Here is a 23,190-nt window from a genome sequence, read left to right on the forward strand (position 1 = left end):
GATACAGATATGCGTGTTTCTAGTCCCCCACTGCTTTGATTATTATTACTTTATAGTACATTTTGAAACATACCTGAAGTATCCTTTAACTTTAAATGTGGTTTTAATATAGCCCTGGTTCAAAATTTCCTCCCAGCATCTACCTGTGCATCTCTCAGCAAAGTTAAAGGGCAGACAAAACTATGAGGATACTCCAGGGGAAATCAGTTCTACCTTGGGTGGGGTGGGCCTAAAGCCTCTATTTTTCTTCATTTCACTGAGTTACCTCTCATTGCCAGTATGTTTAACAGGATCCTGCTTTTGATCATAATTTTGTTGCTTACTATGTACCAGATGTTTTATATAATTATCTCATTTAATATTTTCAAAATGCCCCAAAAAGGTCATCATTATTCTCATTTCACAGTTGAGTTCACAGTACATAATCCTAAATCACATACCTAACCTGGGGGTAATAATAATAATAGTATAAATAGTGACAGTCTTTTTGTGGTAAAGCCAGAATTTGAAACCTGGTCTACCTGAGGATGCTAACCCCTAGGTTCTTTCAACTGTTTCAGTATGCATTCGGATAGTAACCTGTTGCTTTGTGGAAAGGACTGTATCTTCTTAGCCCTCCAGTGGAAATGGTCATGGTAGTTAAGAGAAAATGTGAATATATCCCTTCTAAGCTGCTTTTAAGGTTCCTGTCTTTCCTTCTGTCCTTCTGCCAAGCCTGGCAGTCTTCTTCCCCACTCTTTTCCTTGAAGGGAGCATCTTGGAGGGGTGATAAGAAAACCAGGACTGATAGAAGAGTAATGGGATTCTTATTTATTTTAGAACTTTATTACCTGTCTTGTTACTTTAAATGATTACTATTTTAAGTAATTTATAAACTTATAAAAGTTTGTAATTCTGTGTTTATTAATTCTTCTTGTTTAAAACATGGTGAAATATAATGTGGATGTTTGCAAATATCTTTGTCTTTAATTTGGGTGCATTAACACTTTTGCCCTGTGTTATGTTAGCATGTTAATAGAGCTTTCTGAGTAGAATAGAGTGAGCAATGGGAGTTTAATATCATTGTTCCTACTAATATCACAAGTTTTAGCTTATAATTGATACATACATGCGTTATGTCCTTGGGCAAATTAGTTATTGGAATGGAATTATAATTGACTTACACAGACCAACATAATGAATATATTTACTCCAGTAGTGCTAGAAAGAATTGATGTCTTCTTTTACAAAACAGGATGTTGTACACTACTTAAGGACTGCCACTTGAACAGAATCTAGTTATTTTACTCCCTGTGGTAACTTCTTGTTTGCACCCAGATTTCCTTTATTTTCTTAATGAATTATCTGATAGCCTAATTGCATTTTATTGAATATGATTTCAAGACTGGTCAGGTCCTAGTAAAAATCAGAATTTATTTTCATTAATTTCTCTTCTCTTTAGATCTCTTAGATAATGAAATCAGAAAAATTTTAATTTGGATATTAAGTGAACTTTTAATGTTAGGTTCTGTGTACTCTTCTGAAGAATAAAGGACTCTTAAAATCATTAACACTGATTTAAGTTAGATAATGAATCCAAAGCATAAATTATTACCCATAAATGTCCTTTAAAGTAAAAGAAACTCTTGTGGTTGGGTTGTAAAGACCTTCCTTGAAGCTAAATCTAGTAGTATTTAATTTTTTTTTTTAAGCCACATTTTCAGTACCACCATTAGGAGCAATCACTCAGGGTTTTATGTGTGTGTGCGTGTGTGCCCATAATATATACAAAAGTAGTACACATTAATATAAATAAAATAATCAGCACATATTTCTTCATATTTTCGCTGTGCATCTTAGAAATTAAATTCTTCGGTGTGGTGGAGGGATTGGAGGAAAAGCTGCAGGCTCACTCACAGGTCAGCTTTTGTTCTCAGATGCAGACCCTGAAGAAATGTGCATTGCCTTTATTACTGAAAATGTTCAGTTCTTTCTTTTCTTGTGTACCTTTTTACTTTTAAATTATTATGTTTGTCATATACAGTCATTTTTATTCCCATAAAGATACTTCTTGAGATATCGAATTATTCCTTTTTGTATTTTCTTTAAACAGTTATCACATAGATTTTTATTTTATTTCAGTAATTCCAGACCTTTCTGTTTCATATAGGTAAACTGTACATCTTGGCAACTTAAGATCATTATGTGAATTTTATTATTTATTCAGTCAACATTTGCTGCATGTTTCCATGTGTTAGGTACTGGCCTGGCCCTAAGCAAGGCAATGTGGAAATGGGTAGCTGAGGCCTCCTCTGCTTTTACTTAGCTATCACTCTGGTGGGGAAGGCTAGTGATTAGACAAGCAGTTTTAATAAAGTATAATGATGGCAACCAAAAATCTGTAGAATCCTCGCAATTCAAAATGAAATGTTACCCTATACTTTTTCTCACTATCTTGTACAAATAGAAGTAATGCACAAGACTGCCTTTTGATTTGCCGTCCAATTTAGTGGCGTACTGTTATTAATGAATATTGCCTGTGTACTGTTGGCAGTTAAGAAGTATTATTTGTGTATTGGTTATAAAATTCACATCTAGTCTAAGGAGTCCAACAGGATCCTGGAGATTTTATTCATGTTTGGTTTCTTGCTTATATTTCAGATTTCTCTTGGATTTGGCTACAAGCTTATAGATCTTCTGCACTGTGTACAGGCACAGGTGAGTTAAAGTTCGAATCCTTTATGTTGGAATATGTTTGTTTCCTAAGTAAAATTAAATGTTTTTAGTTGATTAAAAAATATAAGAAAATAAAAATGAAAACAAAAGCTATATTTTTCTACATTTTTCTTTTATGATGAAAGTTCTTTATGAATATATTGGAAATAATATTTAAAGGTAAACTGACCATATCTGTTTATTAGTGGTTATTATATATTTTTGGGAAGAGTTTATACCTGTTGAAGAGTTGATTATAATTTAAATTTAACTTTCCTATCCTGCCAAAATGTTTATTTTATTTATTTATTTATTTACCAAACTAATATAAATGAATAGAAAAGAAAAGTTACTATAAATTTTGGCTGCAAATCTGACTTACAGGATAGGTATTATAAAAACCAATGAGTCAGCATTTCTTGTACAATCAATCACAAATACCTTCTCAGTCACTCTTTATCATACAATCCAGATTTATTTTTATCATAATATTTATTCATACTTGATACATCATTACTTATTCCTTTACTTATAATTTGCACTCCTAGAATAGAAACATCACCAACATTCATACCATTTTATATTGCTCAAAGCAGCATCCCTAAGTCCTTAGGTCAGTGCCTGATTTATAGTAAAGATTGAATGTCTGTTAAACTAATTATGTGATAATAAATATCAAGAATTTATTTATATTCAGAGTCTTCGAAATCTGCATCTGTAAATACAAATTAGAAATAGTTTCTTATGCTTATTTCTAGTTAGGAAATTAACTCACACAGTGTACTTAAGACTCTGAAATATCATGAAAAATTAGCTGTGTTGAATATTTGTTTATTCAAATATGCTTAATCAGGGAAGAATTATGTTTATTTCATCACTACCATGAGAATATTCTATAGTCAAGGAAAGGAAAAATGTGAAGGTGTGGCAATTTCCCACCCACCTTCTCACTGGAGCATCTTAACTGGTTGGCTATATTTTGTGTATCTGTGTAGAGCAAAGTAGACTTGAAAGATATCTACTTATGCATTCCAAGATATTAGTGGCTGTTACTAGTTTCTTGTCTCTAGTTTTCTGTTTTGTTTTTTGATCTTTCTTGTCTTCTTTAGGCATTTACCTCTCTTTCTACTACTATGATTTTTCATTTATAAAAAGAACTAAGTATGACCTTTAGGGTTTGTTTAAATTTTAAAAATGTATGACCATTTTTTATTCACACCTCTTTTACAAGTACACTTGGTACATATTCTACTAATGATACTAATAACAGCAACTGTTATTTATTGCTCTTTTACTGTGTGCCAGACCTTATGTAAATGCTTTTCAGTTATCTTCAGAATAACAGATAAGGAAATTGAAGCTCTGAGAGGTTAAGTGACTTTTCCAAGGTCATATCAAGTAAGTGGCAGTTTGCCACTCCAAAGACCTTGATCTTAACCACTGAGCTTCATTTCCTACCCAAATATAGCCCTGATTACAAGAGTATTTGTGGCAGTGAGTGTAATATATAAAAATCATATTCGTATTTGAAGACTTTAAAGATAATTTAAAAATCAAACAGTATTTTACTTACACTTCATTAGCAGGTCTTAACTTTTAACCTTTATTTCAAACAGTGAAACGTTAACATTTTTTAAGAAAATTTTTTTAGATATTGATAAACCTTTATTTTATTCATTTATTTATATTCGGTGCTGAGAATCGAACCCACTGCCTCACACATGCTAAGCAAGCACTCTACTACTAAGCCACAACCCTAGCCTGCATTTTTAATGTCTATCACAAAAATATAAAGTTCCACTTGGGAACTTTCATTTCAGACTCACATTTTAGGGTCAGTAGTATGGGTTTGCTTCACTCTTTTTCCATTGTAATCATGCTGTATTTTGAACAAGCATTCTTTCTCTTTTGTAATAGTAGAAGTTTTAGGTTACAGGTGGTATATATGGTTCACTGGGCGAACCTTTACTGCAAAGAACAGATTGTTGGAAAATTGTGACTGTAGAACTTGTGTCTTAAAAATTATGATAATTTGTTTCTCTGGGGAACTATTTTTCAATTATTTAAGAAATTAAATGATATAGTCTTGAGATTAGAGTTGGATCAAATAGAACTTAAGCTTCTCTTATTTAGTTCATTTTCCAGACTGAATAGGGCATATTATATAAAAATATCGTGGATCTTAAATGTATATTTTGGACAAAATGTTCTTGAGGGCATCTTTGTTGAATACACCTTCAGATTTTCATTTGAAACCATGATTAATTATATTTTCGCAGACTTTCCAAAGGGGTTATATCTATGAGCATAAATGCAAATTCCAGAGTTAAATATATGGAAAAGGGAATTCTGTAGTTTGAATTAAAAAAGCAAAATACATTTAACAGACGAAACTATGCTTTTTAATCTATAGCTAGGTCAATATTTCCATTCCAGCCTCACATTTTAAGCATTCTTAAAGTCAGCCAATAAAATTTACTTGGCATTGATAATCAAAACAGGAATAAGAGTTAAATAAATCTGCTTGACAATATAGCCTTGAAATGTAATTTTCCCTTCACTATGGAAAGTTGAGCTCAGTGTGAATTTATATGGACTTTAGATTTATTTATAAATTTATTTTCTTTGTGCTGGAAGATTTGAGGTAGAAGGATAGGGTAAAGGTGGGCAGGTGAATAATTATTCACACATACTTAGATACAGCCCCGTTCTTCAGTCTAACATGGAGAAAAGTTCTCTACAATACAGTAAAGCATAGTGTATTTCATGGAATACTAATGCACTCAATTGTTATGTACTAAATGCTGAGTACTAAAACTTAAATTAAGCATACCAAGGCATAAAAGAAAATTTGTATGTATTGGATATGGCATTGTTGAGAGTACATTTCAAATGAGTATTTGTTGACTTTTGAGTCCTCTCTTCAAAGGTATGAGAAGACTTATGAGACACCTGGTTTTAACTGAGAGACATATATATTCCCATAAAGATGGACAGCTTGATTTGAGCTATAGCTATCAGTCTTTGAACACTATCTACTGAAAATCAATACTAATTTAAACTAAGTTTAGAATATTTAAATACATATATGTATGTGTTTGTTTATACACACACATGTATTTGCTTTAGGTAAAATCTGCCCGTGTTTGTTTTTGTCCCTGCTTTTGAGGTATTTCCTTCAGATGACAACATGTTGGGCACCGTGATCTAGAGAATAGATTTTTTGACAGTTGACAAAAAGCCCCAATCATTTAACTATTTGGAACACAATTACAGTCCATTTAATGTGTAGAATGGATTGCTAAACTCATTGTTAGGTGAAAATTATCTTCTGATGGATGTCATTGACACAAAACTATCAATTGAAACTGTTCGACAGTTCAGTTTTTAAAGCATTTTTGCCATATCTTCTGCTTTGCTTTTTTTTTTTTTTTTTTTTGTCCCCAGTGTCCACAGTAGTATGAACAAACTGGCTTAGTTTCTCCATTAAACTAAGTTCATTCAACACCATAATCCTCCTTTCTGTCTTCTCATTCCTTTTCCCTTAGGCCATTCCTTGATTAGCCATCCCTCTTTCCTTCCAGTCCTCTTTTCAGAGATATCCATTATTTGATTGTTGTAGCCTAAGTGCTGTGGGAACCATAAAGAGGAATTACCAAAAATTCTTAGGAATATCAGTGTAAGTTTGTATGTGTTTCCTTGTTAATGTTTTTATACTAAATTTGGATTTTCTGATTGTGTGTGTGTGTGTGTGTGTGTGTGTGTGTGTGTGTATGAGAGAGAGAGAGAGAGAGAGAGAGAGAGAGAGAGAGAGAGAGAGAGAGAGAGAGAGGGAGAGAGAGATAATGCTGGCGATTTAGTGCTAATAAGCATGTACTCTACCATTCTCCCAGCTCCCCAATTTTTCGTTTGTTTTGTGGTTTCAGAATTATCCATCAAATCCTATTCTTAGTCTTATGCCTGCCATATGAGTAAAGGATAGCAACAACAACAGAATTTGGTCTGTAATAAGTGTGTAAGCAGTGCTTTCAGAATGTACGCCCTTCGGAAGGACTATACTTGTTATGGTAGGTGTATTATGCTTACTGAGCTTGAGCCATCACAGAATCTAGGTGGTCTGCATTTCAAATGACTTTGGTATTTCCATAGGGATAGACTAGCAGAACCGTATTAGTATACATATAGTCCATTGCTGAAAAATATACTAGAACTATGGGAGATCCTGATTTTTCAAGTTAATTTAAATTCTAGAATAATAAATTTTAGAGTTATAGTAACATAAAAACCTATTTTTAAAATAAAATGCATAAGGTCATTTTTGGAGTGTAAGAATTGAGTTTCACTTTAGAAGCTACTTTTAAAAGTGAGAGTAACTTTTTAAAAATCGATAATTTGAAAGTATGACTTGTGTTGGCATGGCTGGTATTCTCTGAAAGTAATTAACAAGGAAAGTATAAACTCTTTACATCTTAAATGGATCTTTTAAGTTAGCACATCTCAAAGGATGCAGTGTTCATGTCCATCTCTTCTGAGTAGTTCAGGGTGGGCCCTGATTCTCAGCTGTGCTTTACGGTACTAGAGAACAAGAGCATTTATACCTGAGAATGGAGGAATGGTTTGTAGATTGTAGATAAAAAGTGTATTCAGACTTGTTTATTCTACTTATCAGGATGGTAGAATGTGTTGGTAGCTAGGAGAAAGTCTGTGATGAGTAGAGTTTCATATAAATGCTACCACAGTAACTTTCAAGACACTTGGTATATTGATTTGGGTCAGTTGGTAGGATTTTTAGCTTTGCTGTTCACTTTCCCTTGGAAGGAAAGTGACAGAAATGTGTTATTTTCTAGGCAGGTGCAGAATTTGAGTCAGCAGACCTTGGTAGAATCCCTGTAAGGATAAAATAGTAAATAAAATCAGGTCGTTTCCATTAATCACCTCCTAGTTTATTTTTGAAGATCAAATCTGAATGTGTTATTCCCAACTGTTTACAAAATCTCTATATAAGAAATAAATTAAGCATTTATTTATAAAATTAAGTAGGCCTTTTGTTTTTGCTGTGTTTCTTTTGGGCATCAGGATATAAATGTTTCCATTGTGACTTCTGTTGCTAGCTTGAGACTTGATATAACTGAAGAAGACCAAAGAAGTTAACAGTAAGTTTTCCAAGTTGTTATTTTAACTTAATTCCGTGCAGCAAGTTGTCTTAATTCCGTGCAGCAAGTTGTCTTAATTCTGTGCAGCAAGTTGTCTAAGCATCATCTGCTATTTTGTAAATGATTCATGGGTGTGTGCAATCAGTGGAAATGGATTTTTTTGGCCATGTCACAGCTACATCTCTGCCTCCCCTACCCCAGAAGGCAAGGGATGAATGAAAGAAGTGCGTGCTGTAACCATGTGGGGAATCAGTCATGTACTATAGGTGTATATAGTACAATTTTGGAGGATTTCTTAACTACCTGTCTCCATGCAAGTTTGCTTTTCTACTTTTTGGAAAAGTAGAAAAGTAGAGTTAATGAATTTGAGGACTTCCTGTTCTTTAAACCAACAGTTTTGACCTTTTTGGTGCCATTTATGTAAATTTTATAAGCGCAAGTTGTACACATAAAGTTTAGTTTTAACCTAAAGGACTGAAGATTTATTGCCTATCAGTATCACACATTCCTCAGGGATGAGGCAAAACATCATGGTGGAAGTGTGTGGTGGTGGAAAGCTGCTGAGAATGTGGCATCAGGAAGCAGAAAGAGAGCTCCACTCAATAAGGACAAAATACATACCCCAAAGGCACATCCCTAGGGATCCACGTCTCCAGTCATGCCCTACCTGCCTGCAGTTACCCCTGAGTTAAGCCCTACCAGGGTGTTAATTCACTGATAGATTAAGGCTCTCATAACCTAATTGTTTATAAGCCTTCCTGCATTGTCTCAAACATGAGCTTTTGGGGGACCTGTCACATCTACACCGTAACAGTGTAAATTGCTAATTCATTTAACATAATCTAAATGCAAAGCATTATTGCTAAACCATAATATGTGTGTGTATATTATGTTGAAGTTTTGCAATTGTCTAATTTTCTTCCTACATTGATTGATTGATTGATGCTGGGAATTGGACCAAGGGATGCTTTACCACTGAGCTACATTCCCAGATCTTCTTTTTATTTTTTATTTTGAGACAGGATCTCACTCAGTTGCTTAGGGCCTTGAAAAGTTTCTGGGGTTGGCCTTGAACATGTGAATTTCCTGCTACCTCCTGAGTCTGTGCCTGGCTTCTTCCTTTTTTTTTTTTTTTAAAGAAAGAACAATAAAACCCTGTCTTCGTCAGCTATTTTGCTGCTGTGGCTAAAAGATCTAACCAGAACAATTATAGAGTAGGAAAAGTGTATTTGAGGGCTCATGGTTTCAGAGGTCTTAGTACATAGAAAGCTGGCTCCATTCCTCAGGGTTTGAGGTGAGGCTGAACATCGTGGTGGAGGGAAGCAGCTCCCATCATGGTGATCAGAAAGCAGAGAGAGAGACACTCCACTCTCCAGATACAAAATCTATACCCCATAGCCATGTCCCAATTCCCACCTCCTCCAGCCACACCCTACCACTTCAATTAATCCCATCTGGGGATTGGTTAAAACTCTTATAACCCAATCATTTCTCCTCTGAACCTTTCTGTATTGTCTCTCTTGTGAGCTTTTGGAGGACACCTCACATCCAAACCATAACAAACTCCTTCCCCTTTTAGGTGACAGTGGCTCATCATCACCCAAGCTGTTTAATTGCAGAGCCAAATGCTGGTTGCAGTGCAGCCCACAGTCCTCATATGTCGGGGTCTTAAGCCCCCTTGCCCTTCTCGACCAGTGACAAGGGATGGGGACACTCCCCAACAAGGTCAGACCGGGGTAGGTAAGGCCGACTGACCGCCCGCTCCCAGCCCTCCGGGTAGAGGACAATCAGAGCGTCAGGGAGACCCGTCACAGCAGGAACTCGTTTATTAAGGAAGTTACATAGCTTTTATGTAGGGTGGGGGCTAGGCAGGAACCAATCAGTTTAAAGGTCAGCAAGGCAGGGGGTTCACGCAGGCGAGAGTCCCATTGGACTGTATGGCAAGCACGAGCTGATCACATCCACGGAACTGTTGTTAACCAATCCCTGATGGTGGTCCGGTTTATCGTCATGAACCTTTGAAACCGCCTTTGAGTCTTGATTTTGCTTACTCGCCAGGAAGTAAGGAGTCAGCCTGAGTTAGTTAAAGTGTCATTAGTCCCAACACTCATAGATGCTCTTCCCAGAGTGGCTGTCCTCAGGACCCTATCCACACCAAGAGCTACCCTTACTTTTTGATCCTTTTGCATTTTAGGGATAGCAAATAAAAGGTATTATTCCAGTAAATCTGGTATCTTTGGCTTATACTTGGACTTCAGGTTCCTTTTAATTAAGTCTTTATTTTGACTAAGTCTTGTTGATTAAGGGTCCTTTTTCCTACTAAAATTCAAGGACTGATTATGAAAATAATATACCAGATCATTAGTTTATACACCACTGTAAGGTTTCATGAGGTAGTTAAAGTGTTCACAAATGTTTTGAAGTAGAGCTAAATATAGGTTAACAAGAAAAGTAGAGAGAGAGAAAAGACAAACATTTACTGTTACTTTTGGCAAGACTCCATACTTTGCCTTTTCATGTGTTATATTGATTTAAACTGTACAAATTCCTAATGTCAGAAAATGAAGTATGTTCAGATTGTGTCTAAATTCCTTTTGAAGTTGATACTGAACTCCTTTTTTTGGAGAATTTTGCCATTTATATACTGGACTGTAGTGAATATGGTATAGTGACATAGAACTTTGTGTCTTACGACTCTTCTGCTTGTAGTTGAATCCTGTAATAATTGCAAATACATTTTGTGCCTTCTACTATATTAGTTAAGTGGGAAAAGGGATTTTTTTCTGAAAAAGGAAAGTTTTGATTGACTGATCCCATCAGATACTACAAAATGAGCTTTAGCGGAAGAACATGCTGCCAAGAAAGAAATCAGGGGTGTGAAGGAAAGCAAGTGGAAGCATTACTACTTCCTTAAAATGATTTTCCATATATAGAGCAACTCATCATTTAATGATTTGTTTTTCATTATTTACAGAACATTGTTATACATTATAGCTATCCATAAATGCACATAAAACTTTAACTTCTCAGTATTCATTAAGCATATAAACTTCTTTAAAATAACATTACTGTGTTACCAAAGATTAATAATCATGATGGAGCCACAAATGGGTGGAAAGTAGGACATGAATACAAATTAACATGCTTAAGTTATCTTATAAAAGGTATAGTGCACTTAAATTTGACTAAATTTGGTAGGCCAATGAACAATGTAGTTTTAAATTGGAAACATGAATAGAAAGCAAGTATTACCAATCCTCTTATTATACTGTTAGTACAACAGTGTTACTGCATTATTTCAGTCCTAGTGCAAATGGAATAGAAAATTCTTGGCATTGAAAGATTTCTTATAGTTGCTAGCGTGCAGTTGTTCTTATCGCCAACCAGGTAGTATTCTCAGACCTTTTTATATTAATTCAAATAATCCCTTAAAGATGCCTACTTTGAAGTTGAGGAAATGAACTGAGAAGTTAAATTACCCATCCAATGATGCACATCTAATTTAATTAGCTAGTTAGAGGAAGAATTGGGATTCAGATGCAGTCCATCATTTGTAGTCTTTGGCTTTTGAAACTGTTCTCCTAAACAAACAACAAAACCCAGACTAACAAAGTCTCCCCCAAAGGGCTAGTTATTTCAAAATAAAGTTTTAAGCTGACTTTCTAAGTGTAAATAAGAATATGATGAAGTTTATTATTGTGTATGCTCTTCCTTCCCCTCTAGTTCACAAACCCATGTCATTGTGGCTGCTAGCAAATAAGAAAGTCTGTGAATCTGATAAATTGCATTTTAGATGAGAAATTATAATCTGCCTTTAATTAATAAAGGGAAATGCAGGTCACAGAAATATTAAGCTATTAAGCTTGACTTTAAATAAGGCCACCTCAAATGATGCATTCCGTGGGATTTGTGCTTAGCTTTTGTATTGACACAGTTATTTTGTTTTGAAAGATGGAAAAGGAAGCTATCCTACCTTCTTTTTCATATTCCTTTCTTTAAAAATAACATTAAGTTTGACTCGATTTAAAAAAATTTAAAAATTAATGTCCTGGATTCCCATAATCAGAAACCTATATATGACCTTTTCACACAATGAGAAGAAAATCAATTCAAGAGCAAATTTTGTTTTTTATTTAGAAAACATTACATTTTAAGAGTGACCAGAGAATCCTTTCAGTTACTTCACTTTACAAAACTTAAATGTATCTTGAACAGTTTCTATTTCATTTTGGTTATATTTCCGATAATCATGTCTTAACAGACACAGTTTGTACATTTTTTTTAACCTTTATTTATTTTTATGTGATGCTGAGGATCGAACCCAGTGCCTCACACATGCTAGGCAAGCGCTCTACCACTGAGCCAGAACCCCAGCCCTACATTTTAAAAAAATGTGAAAAAAATCAGGCCACCCTCCACTGAGCATGGTGACACATGCCTCTAATCCCAGTGATTTAGGAGGCTGAGTCAGGAGGACCTCAGGTTTGAGGCCAGACTCAGCATCTTGATGAGAACCTCAGCACCCTATCAAGGCCTTCTTTCAAAATTATAAAATAAATAAAATAAAAAAGACTAGGGCTATAACTCAGTGGTAAAATACCCTTGGATTCAAATCCCGGTATGTATAAATAAATAAATAAGACCACCTTTCCTCTGAGGTTTTTTCAATTTTTGTTTTTATTTCTTGATATATAGTTGAAATTATTGCTATTCTATGGAATCAGTGCAAACTTGTCTTGGTTGCTTATGACTTTTGTGATGTAATTAACAGTATGTGTCATGAATGCAAAAAGAGGGTTTTTTTAATGTAGGCCCAATACTCCAGCTTGTCAGCATAGGAACCAACTTCTTTAATAAGACTCCTGAAGTGCAAGAAATAAAGTAAAAAAAATCATTAAGTGGGATGGCATCAAATTAAAAAGCTTCTGTACAGCCAATTTAAGAGCATGAATAGAGAGCCTACAGAATGGGAGATCTTTGCCACCTGCTCCTCAGGTAGGGCATATAATATCCAGAATATACAAAGACCTCAAAAAACTTAACACCAAAAAAACAATAACCCAGTCAACAGATGGGCAAAAGAATTAAACAAATACTTCTCAAAAAAAGAAATATAAATGGTCAACAAATACATGAAAAAAATGTTCAACATCTCTAGCAATTAGGGAATGCAAATCAAAAAACTACATTGAGATTTCATCACTCCAGTCAGAATGCAATTATCAGGAATACAAACAATACATGTGGGAATAAAGGTGCACTCATGCATTGTTGGTGGGACTGCAAATTAGTGCAACCACTCTGGAAAGCAATAGGGAGATTGCTCAAAAAACCTGGAATGAGGTCTGGGGATATAGCTCAGTTGGTAGAGTGCTTGCCTCGTAGGCACGAGGCCCTGGGTTCAATCCCCAGCACCACACAAACAAACAAACAAACAAACAAACCTGGGATGGAACCACCATTTGACTCAGTTATTCCACTCCTCAGTATATAACCAAAGGATTTAAAATGAGCCACATCAATGTTCATAGCAGCTCAATTCACAATAGCCAGGCTCTGGAGGCCACCTAGATGCCTTTCAACAGATGAATAAAGAAAAGTTGTATATATACACCATGGAGTATTACTCAGCCATAAATAAAAAATGAAATTATGGCATTCACCAATATATGGATGGAACTGGAGACTGATGATGTTAAGTGAAATAAACCAGTCCCAAAAAGTCAAAGGTGGAATGTTTTCTCTGACATGCAAAAGCTAATCCAAAATAAGGGCAGGGTTTTATCAGTAGAATGCAAAGGGCATTGAAGAAGAGAAAGAAGGGACAGAAAAAAGGAAGTACAGTGGAATGAATCTGACCAATTTTTATGTGTACATACGTGAGTATAGCACAGTGAATTCCTATGTCAGGTATAGCCACAAGATACTAATTTTTTAAAAAAACTATAAAGAAATTGCCAAAAGATCAGTAGGAGTAGGGGGAGGAGAGAAGTGTTGGGAACTGAATTAGAGGATATTATGTTCCATGCTTTTGTGATTATGTCAAAATGTATCCTAGATTCCTCAGAAAACTTGGAATGGAACCACCAGTTTGACCCATTATCTCACTCCTCAGCATATACCCAAAGGACTTAAAATCCACATACTACAGTGATACAGCCCCATCAGTGTTTATAGCAGCTCAATTCACAATAGCTAAGCTATGGAACTAACTTAACTGACCTTCAGTAGATGAATGAATAAAGAAAATGTGGTACATATACACAATGGAATATTACTTAGCCATAAAGAAGAATGAAATTATGACTTTTGCTGGTAAGTGGATGGATCTGGAGATTATCTTGCTAAGTAAAATAAGCCAATCCCATAACACCAAAGGCCAAATGTTCTCTCTGATATGTGGATGCTAATACACAATAAAGGGGAGTGGGAGGGAAGAACAGAAGTTAGAATAGAACAAAGGGGAATAAAGGGAAGGGAGGAGAGATGGGAATAGGAAAGACAATAGAACAAATTGGACATAACTTTCCTATGTTCATATATGAATACATGACCAGTGTAATCCACATTTACAAGCACAAAAATGGGATCCTAAGTAGAATAAGTCATACTCCAGTATGCATAACCTGTCAAAATATACTCTATTGTCCTGTATATCTAAAAAGAACAAATAAAAATGTATCTTAATGTTAACTAAAAAGAATCAATTAAAAGGGGGTTTCTTTCTCTTTTCTTATAAAACAATTTTGAAAGAATTTGTGCAGTAAAATTATAATTTAATATTGTGAAGTATGCTCCCAGTATTTCATTAATTCATGTTATCTCTCAAATCACTGGTTAAATCTATCTTTAAGATTTTGACTTTGAATCTTTATATTGTAAGTCAGGTTTGCTAAATCAGAAGGAATGTTTATTTCATATACATGCTAGTTTTAAAACAAAGTATGAAAAAGTGTTTTATAAGTTAGACTATAGAGCTTCATAAATGTATCTGGTATAGTCTCTCTTTGAACAACACCTTTAGTCAGCTGGTTAGGCGTGTGGCCCTAAAAATCATTACCAGTGCAAGGCTGGCATGAGAGCATGTCCTTTTTGCAAGTAGTCAGGGCGGGTGCATGAGACAAACAGTTGAGAAGGTCCTAGCTTGAGCTTCTGGTTCGATGCCCGTCTGAAGGCCCTCTATTCTTACTACCAACTTCAATCTAGTTGACCCTTTCCATTCAGATTCCACATTCCTACGACAGCTGTTCTTGCTTCTAGTACATGGTTTTATTGTCTTGAAATAATTCACGTAAAGCATTTAGAACAACACACAGAACTGTTTTTTTTAAAAAAATTGGTTTTTATCTTTCTCATTCTCTTTCCTCTTCTCCTTCTGTTTCTCATCTTCAGTTCCTGTTCCTAGTCTAGGTTATGTTATATTTCTGACTTTTTCAGATAACACCTCAGCTGCAGCAGTTCCCAGTTCAGCTCTTCAGCACTTCAAGCACTGCACTCTGCTCTCACCTCCCTGCCTCTTTGATTCTCTTGTCTTTCCTTCTCTCTCTCCTTTCCCTCTTCCTCCCTCTCCTTCCTCCCTCCCTCCTTTTCTTCCTTCTTTCCTTTCTTCCTTCCTTCTTGTATATTGTACCTTAAATGTCTTAACTTGTGCTGCCAGTGGGTTAAGTACCAACTTAATAGTCAGTTGAAACCCTTTGAACAAAACATGCACACCCTCATACACACCTGTAATCACTTAAGAAAGGGTACTCATAAATTAGCCACAAAGTAATCTTTTTTTTTTTTTAAGTTGCCAATGGACCTTTTATTTTATTTATTTATAGGTGGTGCTGAGGATCAAACCTAGTGCCTTACACATGCTAGGCAAGCACTCTACCACTGAGTCGCAGCCCCAGCCCACAAAGTAATCTTAAATGATCTGATTGAGGCAGTTTGGTAGCAAAGGAGATGGGAGATGGTGGCCAAGAGTCTTGCGGTTACCTCTCCCATTATATTCTTTCTTTTCCAGATCTCTAAAACCAAATGAATATCACAAGATCTAAAGACCTTCCAAGAGTGATGCTCTACACCTAAAAAATAAATTTCCTTGATTTCTTTCTTGAAAAATCACTGATTATTTCTACCAAGTTTTCTTTTATTGTGTTTCCTTTTGATTACTTTCTCACCTTTCTGTTTACATCCTGTCAAACTTCTTTTTAGGGGGTACAAGAGGTAAAGAAAAAAATTGCACCTGACTAGGGCTGTGCACAGATCTTTATGTGGGAGCACAGTCCCGAGATTCCGACGGTGAGTGGTTACTACTGTCACGTTATAGACTGCCGCAGACAGCCCCTCATCGACTGTCTAGTTTACCTTGCTGTTGCCCAGAGGTGTCATCATTGTCAGCAGTCAGCAGGTAGAGAGGAGAGGGTGATCTTTTTAAAATGAGGGGATGCCAGTAAAAAAAATACAGAAAAAATAAAATTGAGACTGTCACTCATTTGTTCAATAGGAGTGCTTTTAAATAAAGGGAAAGAAAAAAGAAATTAAGCTAATATTATTTTTTGACATATTATCAATAGATACTATTTGAGCAGTATAGTTTTTTTTTTTTTTTTTTTTTTTGCGATGCTGGGGATTGAACCCAGGGCCTTGTGCTTGCAAGGCAAGCACTCTACTAACTGAGCCATATCCCCAGCCCAGCAGTATAGTCTAGAATATATAATATAATTTAGAATGTTTGCCACGTAGACAACATAAAATGCCAGTTTTACCAGTTGCTATAGTAAGAAAAATTGCTATGGTAAAAAGAATTAAGCCCAGTTCCTCAGATCTTTGTTTTATATTAGAAAACACATGAATCAGATATGTATAAGACTAGTGGAAGTTCATTTATTTGGTCCTAGACCTAGAGCTGTGTGACCTTGTGCAAGTTGTGTTTTCTGCCTGCAGTTGATGTCAAAACTTGAAAGACTGCGTATAGAATAGTCCATTGTGATTCTGCACTTGATCTAAAAACTCATCAGGGGCCATTTTTAATGACTCATTTTGTTAGTACAAATAAATGTGTCTGCTTTGAAAGTTGAGGGAAAAAAGAAAGGTTTAACTGGTATGTCCCTAAAAGCAACTACACTCAGACAGATGTATATGGAAGAGATTGAATTCCCGGCTAGTTTTCTGTTGTTGTTTGCCTAGAATGACTTTGGGAAGACTCTTCTCAGCTTCATGGGTAAACTCTGTAAGAGACCACTGTTGGCACTGAATCATGTTCACTAGAGGAAAAGCTGGCAGATCCCACACTGATCAGCATGAACCAGGGTCCTTCCTTTCCCCAATTTTATTCCCAGTGCCTACCCCTTCTTGTGGAGCTGTCAGTTCTCAAAAGGTTTCAGATTTCAGATTTCAGATTACGGATGCTCAAACCTGTAAAGTCTTAGCGAATATTCCAAAATAAAAAACAAAAAAAACCTCTAAAACACTTCTTGTCTCAACCATTTCACATAAGTGATACTCAACCTGTATTTGATATGTGCACAATAATATATTTTTATAATTATCTATATCCATCTAGTTGGATATAAAGAACTTGGAATAACCATGAACCTTATACTTGGGTACTCAAGTTAAATAATATTTTCCCTTTGCATTGCTCTTCAGTAGAATCTCATGAAAGGAAGTAAGAATACAGTACAGGTGTGTAGTCACTTAATATTATGTTGGGGTTGGTAGACAAGCCGTATTATCTCCCACCCATTTTAGTGTTCATTATTGTACTAGTAACTCATACTTAAAATGATAGTCCTTTTTTTTTTTTTTTTTCTTTTTTAAGTCCTAGGTCTTGAACTCAGAGGAGCTTTACCATCAAGCTACACCCCAAAGCTTTTTATAATTTTATATTTTGAGGCAGGGTCTCACCAAGTTGCTCAGAGCTTCACTAAATTGCTGAGGCTGGCCTCCAACTTGTGATCCTCCTGTTTCACCCTCCTGAGTTGGTGGGATTACAGACATGAGCCACTAGGCCCAGCTGATAGTCCTAAGGATTGTAAGATCTAAGTCACAGAGAAAGATAATATTATCTTTATTATACTGCATGTACTAAAATAGAAGATGATGGCCATGTATATTTAGAAGTGCTTTGAAAATAAAAAATGAGCCAAATTTGGTGCTGATAGGTAACATGTCATTCATGTTACCTATCAGCATGGTAATGTACCTATCATTCATGGGTACATTTTTATTGGAGGCCTCTGGTTCTGTTCAGTGATGTTATTTTGCTGCTACCCTCTGTGAAACTCAATGATGACCAGTTTCCTAGTTTAAAGACTTTTTTTGGGAACACTCCCTAAATACTTGCACTAACCTTACTTTTCCCTAACCTACTAGAGGTCACAGCAAAATCTTTTCTACTTTGCCTGCTGTTTATGCCTCCTGAATGGGAAAGGGATTAACTTACTATGCATACAGAAAAGTCTTTCCTGGGATTTCTAATATATTTTTCCTCAATTTTAAGGACTGGTTTGTGATGCTTAGTGGGTTAGAAACTTCCACATCCAGGATAGCAAATACATATGCCACGTCTACCCACCCTCTTCATCCCCCCCTGCATATATGTGGTGTTGTTTTTCACAGAGCTAGCCTCTAGCAAAACCATTCTTCAGGAAAAAGAGTCTGGTCCATGGGATAGGGTAGATTTTGTGACAAATAACTGGTTCCCTCCACACCAAAGCCCAAGTCTGCATAGTATGGGTGCTGTATTTCTAATCCAGTTTTTTGATTATTTTTCATCATTAATTCCACTATGGTTACCAGTTACTAAGGAAGCAAATGGTGTCTCGATTTTACTTTCTTCTTATTTTAAGAAATGAAATCTAGCTTAGATGAGCACCTAATTTTGTAACATTCATAAACACTTTATTCGGAAAAACTGCTTCTATCCTGTTTTCTTCACCCATGCGAAAGTAGTTGGTATATTGAGTGTGAGATATTCCTGTATCTTGCATGCATTTGGGAAAAATTCTTTACAATGAAACCTGACCTTGAATTTCATCAGATTGTATCACTAGAAAATGAATGAGCTTTATTTACCTGTAGTTGTGTAGGTAAAATAAAGTATCCCAGGGGAAGCAAGTTATAGATTCTCATGAATTCTCATAGAGAATATCAGAGTCGTGTTATATCCTCAGTTGGTCTAATTCTGATGTCAGCTTTTATTGTTTTTCCCCATTATGGGCCAAAAACTTCAGATGTCCCAAATTTCTGGGGGCTTAGGCTTCTATTCTGACTTTGGCACCCTCCTTTCATGGATTTGCTCTCTAAAGAAGATAGGAGTGCAGCTCTAGTATTAGAAGTCATGCCTTCTACTCTATGGTGTCCCTAAGAGTAGGGCATGGTCTTTGTACTTCTTTCTGTAGAAGTGATGATACGAAATGGCAGATGCTTGAAAGATAGGCATAATCCTAATCAAAGGCTAACACAGATGGATAGTTTTTTGTTGTTGTTTTTTTTCTTTAGTGGGGAGGGTATCAGAGATTGAACCCAGGAGTGCTTAACCACTAAGCTACTTTCCCAGCCCTTTTTATTTTTTATTTTGAGACAGGGTCTTGCTTAGTTGCTGAGGCTGGCTTTGAATTTGTGATCTTCCTTCCTAAGTCACCTGAGCTGCTGGGATTACAGGTGTGCACCACCACGCCCAGCAGGTGGATAGATTCTTGATGTGTAATCCTAAACCTTTTTGACTGCAAGTGTTAGAAACCGAACTCGACCAGTATAAGCAAAAGTAGAATTTATTACCTCATGTAAGTGGGAAGGCCACGGCAACAACTAACTCTGGACACATCTGGATGAAAGAAATTAATTGATGTCATCAGTACCTCTCTTTCTTTTGTCTGTACTGCTTTCTGTGCTGACTTATTTTTACTTAATGTGATGGCAGAGTAGGTCATCAGCATCTCTGACTTACATCATTTTTATAGCCAATGATCCCCTTTAAAGGGGAACTTTCCTGATAACTCCAATAGAAATCAGAGAATGATTCTCTCTGGCTCAGGTTGAATACCTACCTATCTTTGAACCAGCCCTGGGAACTAGGAATAAATCAAGCATTTTTGTTAGTCCCTGGTGGATCACACCAGCGACTGTGTGGAAGGGTGAATGTCAGTCCCACTGTGCACTCTATGAGATGACAGTGAAGGGTTGCTCGCCTGTTTGTAGAAGAGTAGCCAAGTTTAAGGTTTGTGTTTTCCTGCTAGTTGTTTTTCTAAGCCCAGAACCTAGAAAAGTCCTACCTACTCACATGAATTATTCAGGTATGCTAACATATAACATTCCCTCATCAAAGCCACAGCACGTGTTGTGAATCCACTCTGTGCCATTTGTTGTACTAGATCCACTAGTGATGAGAAAATAAATTTTGCTCACTTGGAACATTTATTATTGTGGGGATGAAAGCATATTTTTAAAGGTAGGGTACTTACAGTTCTGTGGCAAGGGAAAAGCACCCAAGGAAGGGAGAGAGTTGTAGGCATAGAGGAGGGCAGCATGTACAAAATCCAGTGGTGAGAGAGCAAGGCCTTCTGGAGTAATTAATTAAAGTAGTTCCATAGATATGCAGCACAAGTAGCCAGAGGTCAGGGTTAAGAAGTTAGTGGGGCCAGATCATCCAAGGGCCTTTTTCTTACTAAGTCATTTTACTTTAGTCTTAATGGGTTTCCATTAAAGGACTGATACAGGGAAATGAAATGAGAAACTTGTATTTTAGATAGAACACCCTGCACTGGGGTGAGTCAACCAGAGGAGAGCAAGGCTGGAGGCTGATTCACAGTTAAGCTGTTGAAGTGATCCAGGTGATGATGGGACCTGAGGGCAGAGGTGAGGGAGATATAAGCAATTCAAGTCATATTAAAGCAAGTTGGCAGGAGGTAATGATTACCTGCGCAGCAAGGGGAGAAATTACAGGTTTTACAAAATTCCTGACTTTGTCTCCTTTATATATCCAGTTTCCTATGATCTACCTCATCCCATTCCCCAAAACAAATTGGTAGAATTTCTCTATCAACAAAAATAGGAATATGGGAATGTTCATTGCAGCATTATTTATAGTAGCTCCAAAATGAAGACATTCCTATTGTTTATTAACTGATGAATATAAAAAATAAAATGTGCTATATTATATCGATGGAATATTATTCAGTAGTAAAAAGAAATGAAATACTCATATATGCTACAAGATAGATGAGCCTGAAAAGCATTATATTTGGAAGAAGTTAATCATGAAAGGTCACATACTGTATGATTCCATTTGTATGAAGTGTCCAGAATAGGCAAATCTATAGAGAGAGAAACTAGATTAGTGGTTGCCTAGGGCTGGGAGTGGGAGTAGGGGAAAATGGGAGTGACTGCTAATAGAAATGGGACTTTGTGTTGTAAATGTTGAAAATGTTCTAAAATTAATTGTAGTGTTGCTTACACAGCCGTAAATATACTAAAAACCATTGAATTGTGCATTTTAAAGGAATGTATTGTATGGTATATGAATTATATCTTAAGCTGTTATAAAAATATAAATATGGAACTAAAGTCACTTTAGTTGATCTAGAATACAGAAAACTGGCTGGTTGAGTCAGGTGTAAGGAACATATCAAAATAGTGAGAAAATAGTGAAAAACTGGAAAAAATGCCTCACAACAGGAAAGTGGGTAAATTGTAATATATTCTTAAAAAAAAAATGAGAGCAAGACCTCAGATAGTAAACAAATCCACATTAAAATATTCACGACTTAAAGATGAATGTTAAAAATAGCATTTGTGAGATCATTTAGTATAGAAGTAAAATGTCTTTACTTACCTTACTAGCCCAGTGTGCTACTATTAATTTTAACAGAGAGCACCATTTGAAAAGACAGGAAACAAAGCATTTTAGAAAGATTTTAAATTAAAATATAAGGATTTTTTCTGGTATTAAATAAAGTTCAGGATTAGTTTCCTTTAACTAAAAAATTTAGTGAATTGAACATCTTTAGAGAACAGCCAATAAACAATGTCTCATATGAACTGAGTTTTTTAAGGTTACGGCAAGAAGAAGGAAGAAAAAAGGTTATTACTTTGGAAAAACAGAAAAGGTAAGGGATAATAATAGTGTGCAGCAGGGTTTCATAAGGAAGTTTGGGCAGTTGAGCATCACTCAACTGTTGGGCAACTTCTGTCATTTATACTTATTTCACACATGTTCTACAAACCATTTTTGTCCCTTTTTCTCATTTTGTTTCTATATTGTACTAAACCAGTGCCAGGGGCAGGGACCAGACTGTTGGGGTTTAGATGAGCAGACTGAGGAAATGAGAAGTGAGAGGTTTTGCCCATGGTTGACATTGAGGGGAAAAGGGTAAACAGTAGGTGGAGAAACCCCGTTTAGAGAGAATCTTAGAAATTGTTTTTTAAGAGAAAGTGTTTTGGCTGTAGTTTACTTAAGTAGTGTTATTTGTTATTTTAAAATTATTTTACTTTCAGAATGAGACAGCAGAATGTAAGGTAGTGGCTAATAAAAGAATGAAAAAGTCATCAAAAATTTAAATGTCACATAGTACACGTAGATGATGTTTTTTAAAGGTCTGTATATATTAGAATTTGAGAGAATCCTTTGAAGACTAGTAGGTATACTTTTATTTGAAAATTGGCATTCAAAAATCTTTTCTGTAGCATTTTAAAATTTGCTTCTTAATTCCTTTAATTTGCTTTTCTTTAATGTAAATCTCCCCTCCCCCGCCTGCCCCTGTCTTAGAGGCTGGAGGATATATTTGTCTTTCCTGAGAATTTCCTTTCCTTATCTTTTTAATTGCAGTGCTGTTATGGGTCCTGTCCCAAATTTCTTTAATTTCTTTCTCTTTTAATTTAGGCATATCCACTTAACATTAGCAATCTCCTTTTTATCTTGGTGGAAGAAGCTGGTATTCATGGAGTGCATTGTGAAAATCTCCTGTTAAAAGTTAAAGGCAAATATTGAAATATGCCTAACAGAGAGTTGTTAATAGAGGGACTATTCTAGATCTTGTAAAGATCTCCTCAGTTAGTATTTTACATTAAAGTTAACAAAAAGGTCTTTGCAAAGTTTGGTGTTATTTTGAGCCAAGTGAGTTTATTTTTTGGCCAAAATATTTCTGCTATACCACCAGCTACACAGCCTTTGTAATTTTCAAAAGTGTTGTTTAGTTATAAGAACTGCTGTCAATTATCTATACATAAATAACACAGGATTTTGGTACAGTTTTTTCATTGAAGAAAATATTCTGTTGTTGGCTGCATCTGTCCCATTCTGATTCTCTGGAAGAACTGCCAATTAGAGTCTAGTTCTTTGTGTTGGTGTTCTAAT

General features: G+C 35.7%; 1 protein-coding gene across 5 annotated transcripts in view; it reads left to right on the forward strand.

Moving 5' to 3' along the window:
- Window positions 1-23,190, forward strand: part of Ncoa2 (nuclear receptor coactivator 2) — a 261,914-nt gene that overhangs the window by 89,814 nt on the left and 148,910 nt on the right. For all 5 annotated transcript variants that reach the window (XM_047548762.1, XM_047548788.1, XM_047548796.1 and 2 more), the window contains exon 2: window positions 2,641-2,697. The gene's annotated coding sequence lies outside the window, so the exon portion shown is untranslated. The remainder of the gene's footprint in view (window positions 1-2,640; window positions 2,698-23,190) is intronic.

This window comes from Sciurus carolinensis, chromosome 1, assembly GCF_902686445.1.
Source record: "Sciurus carolinensis chromosome 1, mSciCar1.2, whole genome shotgun sequence".
NCBI lineage: Eukaryota > Metazoa > Chordata > Mammalia > Rodentia > Sciuridae > Sciurus > Sciurus carolinensis.